The following is a 15,478-nucleotide window of genomic DNA, read 5'->3' on the forward strand; positions in this document are numbered from 1 at the left end:
ACTCATTACTCATCACAGTAACCCTACTGAGTAACAGCATTATCTCATTTTATAGATGGAGAGAAACATCAACTTGATGTCGAATGCAAAGCAAAAGTAACAGAGCCAGGGGGAGTCTGGGTGGGGGTCACTGTGATAAATTTAATCTTCCCCCAAACCTACAGCCAACTTTCTGTCATAATGCTAAGGATTCAAAGTGTCCATTTCAAACAATTATTTGATCCAGTTTTTCACCTGAGAGAATATGGTCCATTGTGGACAATGAGGAGTGATTCTATACCTGGAAAGCAAAATCCATTACCCGGGTATCATGCCATCTCAGACAGAGTTAGGGACTAACCTTCTCAAATACTACCAGGAAGAGTAAGACATTCCAATACTCTTGGTCTGAGCGAAAACTGAGATATACCAACAACATAAAAACATGGTGATGGGAATTAAACGAGATAATGTTTAAATGCTTACCATTTCATATATAACATTTATAAATTCTAACTTCCTTCATTGTGTTCTAGATGCAAGGAACCAGGAGGGGGGGGTATAGTGTGTTAATAGATTAACGGGCCCAAAGAATCGTAAGAACCTCATGAAGCCGGACCCTGTGAGAAAATGCATGGTAAAGACAGGAACTGCTTCATACTACCTATCAGAGTACTTGCAGAACATTTCCTAAATGGAATGATGACTGTGGCTTTTTCTCTGGCCACAGAGAATATCAAATGTGAGGTCTATTTTGTTTAAAGAGGCACATTTCCAATAATATGACGACTAAACCTCATGCCTACTACAATTTCTGTCCTCTGTATTTCCAACGATAGGCCTTCCCAAGACTGATAACCTTAAGGAAATGGAGGCAAGCCAACATTTTTTTTGGAGACGTAACGTTTCTTATTCCATATCTTCTCTCTCTTTCAAGCTTTTGTGTGAAGACTTAACTGTTAGATAACTGCTAAGCATTTACGGGAGACCAAGGGAAAAAGTGGTGCACTTATGAATCAAAATGAATGACATTTTCTATTCTACACAGTATGAATTGGTAGTTGACATTAAGGAAAAAAGAATTTTCAAACTTGCGAATCCCAGGAAATTCAACTGTGTCCACCCCAAGGTCAGCCTCCTTGGAGCAAGCAGCCTGGTTAGGACATCAAGATGACTAAGACTGAGGACCCTGTTGCTACCACCTGTGGAAGGGAAATCTGATGAGCACCTCTGAATGGATGCTGTCTCTGGACAGCAGCTGTTTCTGATGAAAACACAGTGGCATCTAAATAAATTGTTAACTAAGTATATAAACACAGCAGAGAAAGGGAAAAAAAGATTTCTGAAAAATGCTAATGGCTTTGTGTAAAGAGCCATTCAAAAAATGTGAAAACTAAGATAACCGCTTTATTCCTAGTGCACATGGCAAATTTTCTCATATCACTGAAGAAACCCCACCATTTCCTAGATCCAGTTGACTACCAAGTGAGTGGAGGTGATTACCTCACTCTCCAAGTTACCAATAATAGATAATTCATAAGGCTTGCCATGGTTTGCCACCTCTCCAGTATTTTACTGGCATTATATAATTTCATTCTCATATCAAATCTGAATAAGAGATTCCTGTTTAAAAAGCACAACAAGGTTTAGTAATTTGCTCAAAAGTCAGAGAATGCATTCATTTTGACTCCAAGCCTGTCTTTTTAATTTCTGCCTGCTATGGTATCCCATATACAGATAAAATTCATAATAAAAAAGATCTAAATTTCTTCCCCTGTTCATCTGCATTTTCTATTTGTGTTGAATTTCTTAGGGTTACATGGGTCTCTTCCATGCAGGGGCCAGACCATGTTTCCCAGTTAATTTGAGCTGAGCAGGCTCTGATGCCCTAACAGCAGACAGATCAGGAAAAGGTCATAAAAATGAATGCTACACATTTTAATAAATACTGTTTAATAGACACTTACATATTTTAACAAATACTGTTTAAATAAGAAAAGTTTCATAAGCATAAAAAACAACCCGACTTAATTGTCATAAATACATAAACCCCAAGAACACAAAATGAGACTAAGTTTTATAAGTTCAATATCTACATTTGGGTTAAAGTTTCCCCAGGAATTCTCTATGTCTACAATTAACACTATATTCTAATATTGCAGATTTAACGTATTCCTTTCACAAGCACAGTTTTAAATATAAGGGCCTGTTTGCCTGTTTAGCATTTAAATTCCAAATTGTTTACAGTCCTGTAGGAATTCCTAGGTATCTACCCACATTTTACTTTCAACTTAATTCCACAGGATTCTATTCCTGCTAGTCTTTGTGAAGCTTGTGCCAAAGAACATGTTTTCTATAAACAGCAGTAAAAATGTATTCTTCTTATTTTATGCAAATAAATGTCATCCATACTTTTGGCTCACTCCAGGCTTATTTGAACTCTCGCTCATATTCATATTAGGCCCAATGTGAAATATGTATTTAATCATAAAGTCACTTAATAAGTAGACATTACTTTTATTATCTGTGTACACTATTAAAAAATAAAATCAGGATCATTAAGCCTGCTAACACCTCAGAAGACTCTCAAACCTTTGAATTTTCCTGTCAGATTCTTAAGAACTTTGTTCCAAGTGTGATAAGTACAAATCGTCCTGACTGCCTTAAACTTCTACTGATTTATATGGAAGATGTGACTCAAATGCCATAAACAAGATTCATCTCTTGGCACAAGTTTCTTCTGATTTAGGGAAAGAAACAAATGAGTTTTGTTCAGTAAGGTATCTGCTGACGTGGGTGTAGGAGTGATTCTATTTATTCTGGAAACATGAGATAAAAAATTACCTTTCAATGAAATGACTATCTCATCAATTGTGTTAGCTAGGATAACACAAGATACTTGTTTTAAAATCTTGGACAGGCTACACAAAACTCTCCAAGAATTAAGAAATAAAATGTAATTTCTATGAATCAATATTCAGTAACCTTCAAACACTGGATAAAGGGGAAAACGAGGAAAGCTCTTCAGTGTAAGGTCCTAAATCTAATACTGACCTAGAGTTAATATTGAGTCTGCAGGTGTTAAGTGGATATGGTATCCTGAATGTTCACGGGAGTTTAGAGACCAGCTCTGGTTTGGTTTCAGAGCCTGTTTCTCTTGACCTCACCCAACCCAATTAATTCTGTTAAATCAGAAAATGATGGGAAGTTGGTGTGTCTTATCTGTATGATGAGATCCATACACACTCTAGTATTAAGTATTCTAAACGTGTGCTGTCCTTAGGATTCATTAACCATCCCTTTCATCCCTAATTTGACTGCCTCAGATCTTTTCAAAAGAATACAGGGTCAAAACAACAAATTTTGTAAAGCAATTCTCCTTCAATTAAAAGATAAATTAAAAAAAATTATAAAGGGTCAATTTGATCCAATAGATTTTTTAAATCCAAATTTATATGCTCCTAATAACATAGTTCAATAATGTATAAGGCAAAATCTGACAAAGCTCAGTAGAAATACACAATGCCATACCCACAGTAGGAGATTTAAACTCACCTACCTCAAAAACTGAACTAGGATAATAGGATAAATAAGTTTAAAAAAAAAAAAATCAATGGAGATATAAAATATTTTTAAAACATGACCTAATCAAGAAATATACAATAAGGTACTCATTAGATGTTCTTTTCAATTATATATCCTATACTATAAAGCAAGTATCAACAAACTTTAATGAACAGAAAGAGTACAGAATATATTCTGACCTAAGTGGATTTAACAAGAAATAACAAAAAGGTAACTACTGTATCATTAAATGTTTGGAAGTTCAGTAACACATTTGGAAGTATCATCTAATTCAAAATTGCAATAAAATTAAAGTATCCTGACATAAAAGAAAATAAAAATCTATAGATATTAAAATTTGAAGGCTGCAACTAAAGCTGTGCTTAGATGCTGTGCATTTTCACCCTCCCCGTCCCCCCCCCCCCCCAACACACACAAAGATATTAGGCCCAGAGAGCTTCAAGAGTAGACTGTGGAAAAAGTTTTACCAAATTCATCCAGAGAATTTGAGTCCAGCATTATCATAATATAAAAATCAGACAAAGACCTTAAGAGAAACAAAAATTATAAACCAAACTGTCTTAAAAACACTAAAGGACACACGAATAAACTGAATCTAACAACACAAAAAAGTAATATTTCACAATCAGACTTGGCTAGGTAAGTCAGAAATCACAAGGCTGGCTGTTACAAGCGATAGCCGGAACTTTTGGGCAGGAGCCAATACTGTTCACGAAGGCAGAATTTCTTTCTATTCACAGAAGCCTTAGCTCTTAAGCCCTTTCAACAGACTGAATTAGGCCCACCAAGACTATCTAAGATAGGATTCCTTACTTAAGTCAACTGATTATTCACTTTAATCATTTTTACAAAATATCTACACAGTAACAGCTTGACTACTTTTTGACTGAGTAACTGCGGAATGCTGCCTGGCCAAAATGACACATAAACTGACCCTGGTAGCTTAGCGGTTAGGATTTCACGCTTGCACTGCCACAGTCTGGGGTTCAATCCTGGGTCAGGGAACTGAGAGTCCCACAAGCTTGAGGTAAGGCAAAAAATGAAAAAAATAAAATACATTAACAAAAAGATACTTTTCTCATGTATTTTTATGAGGTCTGCACATCTTTGATGCCAAAAACTGGCAAAACATTCCAAGGAAAGTATAAACCAATATAACTCATGAAGAAATGAAAATATTCTTGACAGAATGTTAACAAATTGATTACACATTATGACCAGTTGTAGTTTAGTTAAGCAATATAAGGTTAATTTAACCTGCAAATATCACTTGGTATAATTTATCACATTTAAATATTAATGGTGAATAATCATATGATTATCTCAACAAATGTAGAAAAAATACTGGTCAAATTTCAAGACCTAGTCTTGATTTTTTAAAACAGTAAAATGCTCAGGAATTTAGGAATTAAGGGAAATATTCAATCTACCTAAAAAACTGTAGTTAACATCATTCTTGATGGAAAAATATTGAAATAGTTTTGCCTTAATAGTACAAGAATTTCTTATCACTCTTTTCAACATTTTACTCAAACCTCTAGCCACAGCAAGGAAATAAAATTAATATTGTAAGTGAAGAAGTAAAACTGACATGATTGTGGATATAGAAAATTCAATATAATTTAAAAAGAAAAACCAAGTCCAAGAAATGCAAAGTGATTCACAAACAAATCATTATATTGCTATATATTAGCAACAAGCAAGTCAAAAGTTATCTTAAGAACAATTCCATAAATACAATTGAAAGAAATCAAATATTCAGGAATAAAGTCAATCAAAGCATTATAAGACTTCTATAAAAACTAAAAAACACTTCTAAAATTAAAGATGACCGCAGTAAGTCAAATATATAACTGACCTCAGATACTCCTCAAATCCCAGAAGGCTTTCTTTGAAAACAAATTAAAAGGCTTCTAAAATTTATACAGAAAAGTAAGTGATCTAGAATGATCAAAACAATGAGAAGTACTGAGTTAGAGGAATTAAACCAGAGGATGTCAAGTCTTACTAACACATACAATAACTAAGACCACGGTATTGGTAGAAGTGGAACAAAATAAAATATACCAAATAAATAAAGTACACAAACTCACAGTCTTGACTACATAGAGTCAAATGATTTTGAATCAAGTGCCAATTCAATCCATAAAGGTGTTATAAATGAATGTTGCTAGCATAGCTGGAAAAAAAAATGACCAGTGTAAGCATGCATGAAAAAGAACTCTATCATTAATCATCAGGAAAATGCAAATTGATACCACAATGAAAGAAGTCATGCACAGAAAGACTAGACACAAAGCCTGATAATACTATGTGTTGCAAAAATTGCAAAGGTGTGGAACAACCAGAACTCCCATATATTGCTGGTGGGTGTGTAAAATGGTGCAACAATCTTGAAAAGTTTTATGGTAATTTTAAGTTAACAACTGCTTACCTTATGACCGAGCAATTCCACCCGTACATGTGCATTTGATTGAGAGGAATGATAACCTATGGCCATATAAACACAAGGTTCCCTGCTAAAAGCTACAAACACCACAAATGTCCTTCAACTAGAGAATGGATACATAAATTGTGGTATCTTCATACAATAGAATGACTCAGAAAGGAATAAGAAAGAAAAGAACCACTGAAACATGCTACAACACGGTAGGTCTTGAAAATCTTGAAAACATGTTAAGCAAAAGAAGGCAGTGCAGAAAAACCTGTACTGTGTTGATTCCATTTATTTTAGGAGCACAAAAACGGGAAAACTGACACAAGGTGAGAGCAATCTAGCACAACTGTAGGGGTGTGGAAATTCACTCCAGAGGGGCAGGAGAGATTTTCCGAGGTGATGAGAATGCTCTAAATCTGGTTTTGTGTGCTAATCAAAGGAAGACTAAATCAACAGACCCAAAGTAAGAGTTGCAAGAAACAAATGCGTCCTGAAACTCACAAGCAGAGAACCACCGTAAGATAAACAGATTACAATAAATCATGTTCCACCACAGATTAAAGCAATATATCCACACATAAAATGCTAAGCAAGGAAGTTCTTCAGCACACCCGCTCTTCATTTTGTTGAGAAAACTCATCGGTAGACAGAATTGAAGAAATATACCCAAGAATAGAATATGGAGGACTTCCCTGGTGCACAGGATAAGAATCAGCCTGCCAATGCAGGAGGGTTCAATCCCTGGTCGGGGAAGATACCACTGGCTAAGGAGCAACTAAGTCCAAGTGCCACAACTACTGAAGCCCTTGTGCTCCACAGCATCAGAAACCTGCGCACCCCAACTAAAGAGCAGCCCCTGCTTGACGTGACCCATGCGCAGCAATGAAGAACCAGTCCAAACAAAAATAATTAAAAAACCAGCATATGGCCCTCAACATAAGTATTTGCTGTTTGATCATTTCTAAATATATAAGATGGCAAGGAGAGAAAGTATTGTGAATGACAGTTGTAGTTTTCAAATGGACATCATCCAGTGATGCTATAATGTAAAATTTTATGCTCTGAACACCACCAGGAGGTTTGATGAAAATGGGGTCCTTATTTTTTCTTTAGGTCTTAATTAGCTTTTTGTTAAACTATAAACATTATCACGGGAGCACACATGCTGGGACATACAAAATGCAACACTTGGTTGCCAGCCTAAGAAGGTCCCCACTGATTAACTGTCACCAGGCTGACGCTGACGGTGCTGATTCCTAAGTATGCTAACTATTATGCCGGAAAAAAACGCAACCGTCTCATCTTTCATTAAAAAAGGTAAACAGAGCATATGAGTGGGCTTATGTGAAGTATACTGCCTTGATCTCAGAAACCCAAGGGTCAAGTGTTTGTAAATATTTCCAGTAACCAATATCACTGATTCTCCTTTCTATTAACAAGGGAACCCACTTTAACTCGGCAGTGTGCATAAATCTCTGGGACTAGCATTTTCAGGGAATATTCGATCCCTGCAAATTCCTAACTAAAACGCTTTTGTTGATTTTAAAAGCGTGAAAATGCTGTGACTCAGTTCAAATGAATGAGTTTACTTTTAAAGAGTCCGTAAAACAGAGATCTTTCAAACAGGGCAAGGCTGCCTAACTAACAATCTCTTTTGTCCAACCGGGATTTGAGGGAGGGGTTGGGGGAAGGGGTCAACACACCACAGAAAAGCTCAAAATGACAAAGTCATTGTTCAGTGAAAGAGGCTGGAATGCTTTCTACACACTTTCCCTGACATCTCTACACAATGAAATGCAAGGGTCAGTGCTGCTGAGACAAGTAAAGGCAGTTCCACTCTTTGCTTTTATAAAAGCAAGTGACCCAGCCTATTATGCTGAGTCTCAGGCTTTGTTCTCAATATCCAGATGCAGTAGCCTGTTCTTCTGCGCTCCCCTCTCTGGAAAGAAATGACTGAGGACACCTCCTTCACTTTTTCTTTTTCTTGGGCATTTTCACTTCATAAAACTGCAGTCAGTGCGTTGTGTGTGTGCTGAGGAGGGAATGACAAGGTCCCTGGTGGTCTCACCAGGGCTGGCATTGGTGGCTCAAGAGGCCTCAGGATAAGCCCTTTGTGTCCATGAAAGGACGTGAAGAGTCAGTTATTTGAGCCCAGCCGAGCTGTTGTTGTGGGGTTTTCTTGGGGGGTGGGGTGCGGCGGAGAGTGTGAGGAGGACAGGTTTGGCAATTCAGCTTTCCTCAATAAATTACAGCATTTTGCTGCATGCTCAGAGCAGTTCCCCAATTTTTTAATTAGTCTACATAAATTCAAGCTTTATTAATATACATAAATTCTTACTGGTCATTTCCACATATTTTGCTATTGGAGGACTTCTTGAAAGTGATCCTTTTAATGGAAGTGAGTGTGTGTGAAAGTGGCTCAGTCGTGTCAGACTCTTTGCGACCACATAGACTATACAGTCCATGGAATTCTCCAGGCCAGAATACTGGAGTGGGTAACTTTTCCCTTCTCCAGGGGATGTTCCCAACCCAGGGATCGAACCCAGGTCTCCCACATTGCAGGCAGATTCTTTGCCAGCTGAGCCACATTACTCTCTGTGATGGTTCCTTATTGTCCCTCTGCACAGTTGTTCTATGAGCTCCTTCGGGAGAGTTTAAAGAAAGAGTTCAGGAATAACTGAGATTCCTTACTACATGTTACCTGAGATCCTGAAGCTTCAGAAATTCTATGGAAATATTTAGTTCTATTCCCCACTGCCCCCCAACCCAATGAGCCTACATTAGAAAGTGACCATTAGGGACTTTCCTGGTAGTCCAGTGGGGCTTTCCGAGTGGCTCAGGCAGTAAAGAATCTGCGTGCCATGCAAGAGACCTGGGTTCATTCCCTGGGTCAGGAAGATGACCTGCAAGGGAATGGCTATCCACTCCTGTATTCTTGCCTGGAGAATTCCATGGACAGAGGACCCTGAGAGGCAATACAATCCACGGGGTCGCAAAGAGTTGGACACGATTGAGCAATTAACACTGCCTTTCACTTTGGTGGTCTGGTGGTTAAGATTCCTTGATTCCAATGCAGGGGGTATGGGTTCGATTCCTGATCAGGGCATTAAGGGCCAACAGGCTTCAGAGTGCAGCCAAAAAGCTTAAAAATCCATTAAAATCTTCAGGGATTACAAACCTAGAAACACTGTGATACACATTCATGTGGTGATACACATACATGGGCCTGGAAACTGTGAAAATCACTTTAGTGCAACATAATGCATTACTGGATTATTTTTCCTAACTAAAGATATATGTGGCATTTAAATAAACTAGCCATTATTTATCATTTCACATGCAGTTAGATGTTACACCAAGAATTTTATTGACTCCATTATGTCCACCAAACAAATTTTCTGAAGTTGGTCATATTATCTCTTTTATGGAGAAGGAAAATACAGCTTTTTGGGACAGAGGGAGAGACCTAGGATTCAAGAATGGAAAGGCAGACTGTGGAGTTCCCCACTCCAGCACTGAAAGCTCTTGGCATCATGAATGATTACCAGTTAACATAAAATCTCTATATGATTCAATAGCACACTTGACCCTCACACCATGAAAACATCACGTTTTTCCTAGAGATTGAAGAACTCTGCAAAAAAAAAACATTTTCAGGGTTCTCACATCATCAGAATCACACTAATAGACTTCGGCAACTGGGCTTTTTCATGCTGACTTCCTCTTCTTTTGTAATGAACAGTCAGTAACTATAATTTCACTAGACAGGTAACTGAAGAATCAAACTAGCAGTGTACAAACCTGTGACTGCTCCACTGTTAGGACAGGAGGATAACACTGCCATCACCTGAGGGGACAGACTGTATTGCAACATAGAATCCTGATTAAGAACAGAGGGTTTTCATTAGCCACACCTGACATCATGATTTGGCTGTTCCAAAGATGAACTTGGACAAACCAGTGCCTCTTCCTGTCTTCCCTACCTTGTTAAAACCCCAACATTCTACCAACATTCCAAACCAAACTCCTGTGCTGATGACACAAGTCATCCTACGATCTGACCCCCGCTGGGCCTCTCCATCTTCATCTCCAATGACTGATCTCCAACTTTACAATCTAACTATTTACGCTATGCTGGCCCCACCAATATCCTACACTCTCCTAGGCTCCCTGACGTTTATGCCTCCTCCACCCCTAAATGAGGTTCTGGAAGCCATCCCCAACTCCCCAGGCAGGGTTTTCGAAGATGCTCCCTTAACTGCTGAAATCTAAATAGCTGGCCAACACGGAAATAATCCAGAATCTTAATGTTTGGGTGTAATTTATCAACATATATGGATATCAAGTCAGAGTTTCTCTCTATAAATCCCATCCGTAATGTGTCATTGAGAACGTCTACAACAATTGTCAAACTCTCAGCACAGAATTTTCCTTTATTTCTCCAATTCATCCCTCACTCCTACGCATCTGCTGTCTCATTAACATATTTTCCATTCAAGCAAAGCCTTTATTAAGACCACCCAGAGTATCCAACTTGCCAGACAAACAACTCTTGCACTTGGAATTCACAACAAGTTCGGATAAGTTCAGTTCAGATAAGTACTGTCATCTATGAAACTCTAACACCCTTCTATGATATATTAGTCTGTATTTCACTGAAGAAAATCAATTTGATTCCTAAATAAGCAAACATTCGGACATTCGAAGGAAAAAAACAATGGTGTCTGCTGGTCTTAGAGAATTGTGGGCAGGTTAATCTATTCAACACAGTGTTTAAGAGAGGCAAAGACACAAGAAACATAGAAATAAAAACCAGGTCTTTCATATAATTACAAAGTAGTAAATAAATTATCTTTACGGAGAAGGAATAAGACAAGAAAAAGTATATAGAATACTTTAAAAGTAATAAAAATGAAAATTATCCAGTATCTTTCAAGGTTTACCAAATATACCCAAGGATGAGCAGAATCATCAAAAATGAGCTTGAATACACTTGGCACTAACTACATCCTTTAAAAAGAAAACTGCTTCACACCCTTTGTCATACCTACTATCAGCTGGTGACTGAAAGACTGCTTCCCACTGGGCACCTGGCTTCCAGCTACACCTTCAACCCCACCATCCACAGGGGTCTCATCTGGGATCAAAGGTCACCTCCTTGAAGCTCCATCCACCTCCTGACCCAGGACATGGAACTGCCTCCAGCCCACATCTGGTTTGCCTTCCAGGACTTCCTTCTGCAAGTGATGAATTCCTGGATGGCTCTCTCCCCCTGGGGGGCTGGAGAAGACTCAGGAAAGGAAGGTTTGGTACCTCAAGGCCTCAACTCCAATCCTTGTTTGTTGAAGGGAAAGAGGAATACATCACCCAGCACAACCCCAATCCCGAACTCATCAATACTTCCATAAGCTTCTGAGGTTTGGCCCTGAAAATCATTTACTCTGTCTGGGGAAACTTGTCCTTCTGTAAAGACTCAGCGACTATCTGCTCAGTGACAGATACACAGGTGCCACGCTCATTCCAGGTTTCCAATTGAGCACAGGATACCTCCACCTGGAGGTCCAAAAATGTCAAGATCTGAGTGTGGAAATCACATTTGTCTCACACTGATATAAAGCCTTACCCATTCTCCTAAATAGTACACTCTCACAGTAATGCATCAAACAATACTGTACTTGATGACTGTCTCACCATGGAAGATGGGAATTAGTTTCATTCACCTCCATGGCTCAGCTGGTAAAGAATCCACCTGCAATGCGGGAAACCTGGGTTTGATCCCAAGGTTGGGAAGATTCCCTGAAGAAGGGAAACGCGACCCATTCCAGTATTCTGGCCTGGAGAATTCCATAGACTGTATAGTCCATGGGGTCGCAGTCAGAAATGACTGAGAAACTTTCACTTCACTTCTTCCACATTCCACACCCTGCCTGTGCCTACCACATGGAACACACTTACTTAGTGAGTGAAGACAAAGGCTTTACTTTTTCCATCCCACATCCCTAGCACAGAGAAGTCCAATAAAAGACTGCTGAAAACGAACCAAAATGGAAGATATGTTGTAGGAAAGGAAAATGTTGAAAGAATTGCAAATTTTCATAGATATGTAATAGGAAGAACTCATTTTACGAAAGAAATTTCAACGTTTTCCATTATTATATATCTAGCTGCAAACATAACAATACAAATACTAATCACTGCAAACTGAAGAATATAACTGCCCATCAAATGTTGTAAATTTACTGTATTATTGGAATGATTAACCATTATTGGAATCACTAAGAATTATTTAATCCTAAATAAAATTAAAATTTAAAATTAAATACTATAGAAACATTGTAAATATTATGTATGTATGTACCATTATTAATTAAATTAATCACTGTTAAGAAAATGAGTGGCTACATTTATGTTGCTTGTATTCACGTTGTGCCATTAAAAATATCGGTCATACACTAGAAATGTGAATTTTAATGGATGAGTATTTTGTTTGAATTTATTCAAATTCAGTATATTTTGAAAGTCAAACCGTTCTTCAAAGAATTCCTCCAATGTTAAATTCTCTCACATGTGAGATATTTAGTTTTAATGAGGGAAGAACACAAAGTTCTGGCTTGATAAATGACTTGGTTTTTAAAAATACTGTTAGTACTCAAAGCTGTTATGATTTTTGAAAAAGCAAACAAACAAACGAGTTTCAACAACACCTTGATAAACCAGATTCGTGCTGCCAGCCATTGGCTAACTTATCTGATAAGCCCACGGCAACCCTGAAGTAACCTACAGACTGTTGTCATTTTATATAAATTATTTATTTCCTATGATACATCCAAAAACTTCCCTCACTTCTGGCCTTCCCTTCCAGAAGGCCTTGGCAGCCAAAAATTGGTTTCTGTTCATTCACTCTGTTTCATACCTGTGTCAACTCAGCTTCCCAAATCCCACACATTACCCCACGGTTCCTCTGGAATTCTCATGGGAATGCCAGACAGTTGTGAAGCACACTCGTTTTAAAATGAGCTGCGTCACTCATCAGCATGGATATGGATCACTCACTAAAACTAAAAATGAAGCAAAAAATAAACCAAAACCCATCAATTCACACAAATTCAAATCATGTGTTGAAGTCCAAGGGACAAAGTTAAGGAAATAGTTTCTATCTGCCCAGCAAACTGGGCACTTTCACACTTTAGCATTTTCTCATCTTAGCCACTTAGTTAGTGGCTAAGTTAGTGAAATGAATGATAAAATCTGACTTATGACTTCCTCACTGGAGAATTACCTTTCCTAACCCATGATGAGGATTCTGTTCTCAGTCTCCTTTCCCCAATTCACCAGCAGCAGACCCAATTATACTACAACCCAATGGTCCATTCTCTGAACTCTTATTACTTACAAGACCAACAAAACTGTCACTGTCTTACAGAAAAAGTGATGAAACACACACGCTCTGGATTAAAAAGTTCCCATGGATAAGTGTAATTACATTATTTATATATCTATTTGATTTTAATTCTCCTGTAAGGTATTATCGCATGCTTATCAGTAAGAAACAAATGTTAAACATGTCAGTGTTGGTTTGAATATTTCAAAAGTGGAAAGATATCTTAGCTTTGAATTTTGATTTGCATTCTATTTCTTGCTATACATCCTGCCAAGTTCTTTCTGGCTCAAGCATCAGAGATGACATGTAGATCAGGAAGGACCACAAGATAAAACCAAGGTTAACGTCTTGATATGGAAATTCCCAAACCTTTCTAAACTCAGCTGATGGGTTTAAGAGGACTGGCGTTGTGTGAGATTCTCTGAGCACAGGAGCAGCTGCTAGTCACTAAGATCCTTACCCTAAGAATCCGATGAGAGGTATTAAAACCCAGCTTCTCCTGAGGTCGGCAGCAGGTTTTGCTAAGGACATTAAAATCAAAGGCAGACAGGAAATTTTCAATCTCAGTTAAGAAAGGGGATGACAAAACTCTTTAGACAAGCTGATGGGTCGGTCAGACAAGAGACCTTCCATTTCAGACTCCCATGCACTTGAGAGGATGTTACTGGTCACTGAGATAACACTGAGGATAAGTCAAAGTGGATAAAATGTCCATTCAAAAAATTAAACAATTCCTTAAAAAAAAGAAAAAACCATCAACTTCTTAAGAAAAGTCATAAGGTGAGTCAAACTGATTGTCATTTTGACCTTCCTTTGCTTTAATTCAGGAGCCTATTTAGAAATGTAACAAGCAACCCTCTTCATTCGGCTCAGCTAGCAGAGCTAATAGGCTTCTAATTAATTTCCAGAAGATTGCTGTTATAACTAACAGGTTTTAAACATTTGGTTGATTGGGGAAAATGAATTGCATATAATGTATTTGATTTGGAAAATTAGTTTTCATTCTATGTGCTTACCATAATAGTGTTTATTTTAAGTTTACATGATTCCATTAAGAGTCCCAGATCACACCACGGAGAGTTCTTTTCATCATTACAGAGTCCTACTCAACTTAAAAAAAAAAAAATCAATTTACATTTTTATTTTTGTTTTTATTTCGTTGAGTCAGGTTAACTTCATTTTTCTGGCTTTAATAAAAATCTTCTCTTGCTAATACAGCAACAAGGCCCAAATACTTCAAAATGATCTCAGTGATACCTTGTCAAAAGCCCACTCATCGAATGCAAATCCTCTGGGGAAAGGCTTCGGCACACAAAGTACGATGAACCAGTTACCGCATTGTTTATTAAGTTTCACTTGATTCCTCCTGACAACCATTTAAACAATGAACGTTGGGAAATGTCCCTCAAAGAATCAACAACAATGGCAGGGATCGGGCTTTTATATTTAGCTAATACTATTTTTAAAAGGAGAAAATATTTCTTCCTGAAGGGATTATGGAAGCCTTATTAAAGACACCTGCAAACAAAACAAGTGACAACAGATCTTTATCATAATTGATAACTGAGTCATCTTTTATACAAAAACTCCTTTCTTGGAGACAATAATACAGAGATTTACCATTGCTGTTAGATTCAAGAAATCAGCTAATTGGGACTACTGGTATTTAACAATCGTGTGTTCCATCAAGATTAAGAGACCCTTGTCTCTCAGGTTAAAACAAAGACTAGAATTTTCTCCTCACACTACTGAAAATGTTGGACACTGAAAGCAGGTAGCATCCTCATACAAATATATGTGGTGAATTTATCATTATGAGGACTAACTAACCATCTGCGAAGCACATAGTGGGCCAATCGGCTCTGGAAACCCAACCTTGGCCTGGCTAGCAGTAGAAAAGGCGCAGAACCTTCCACAAAATCTTCTCAAAGTAATTAACCATCACTCTCATAACACGGGACTCTTTTGGTAAAAAATTGCTTCTGAGGATAAATTATGTAGCCCGGTAGGACTCAAACATATAAGTTTGCAAAAGCAGTGGTGGCGGGGTGGGGAGCAGAATCAGACATCTTTGCAGTAAAAACTACTTTGCCTCT

General features: G+C 37.8%; 1 protein-coding gene across 4 annotated transcripts in view; it reads right to left on the bottom strand.

Annotated features, from left to right (window-relative positions):
• LOC122686616 (ATP-binding cassette sub-family C member 4) overlaps positions 1–15,478 on the bottom strand; it is a 189,114-nt gene that overhangs the window by 35,985 nt on the left and 137,651 nt on the right. The window lies entirely within an intron of this gene.

The sequence above is a fragment of the Cervus elaphus genome, chromosome 30 (assembly GCF_910594005.1).
Source record: "Cervus elaphus chromosome 30, mCerEla1.1, whole genome shotgun sequence".
Taxonomy (NCBI): Eukaryota; Metazoa; Chordata; class Mammalia; order Artiodactyla; family Cervidae; genus Cervus; species Cervus elaphus.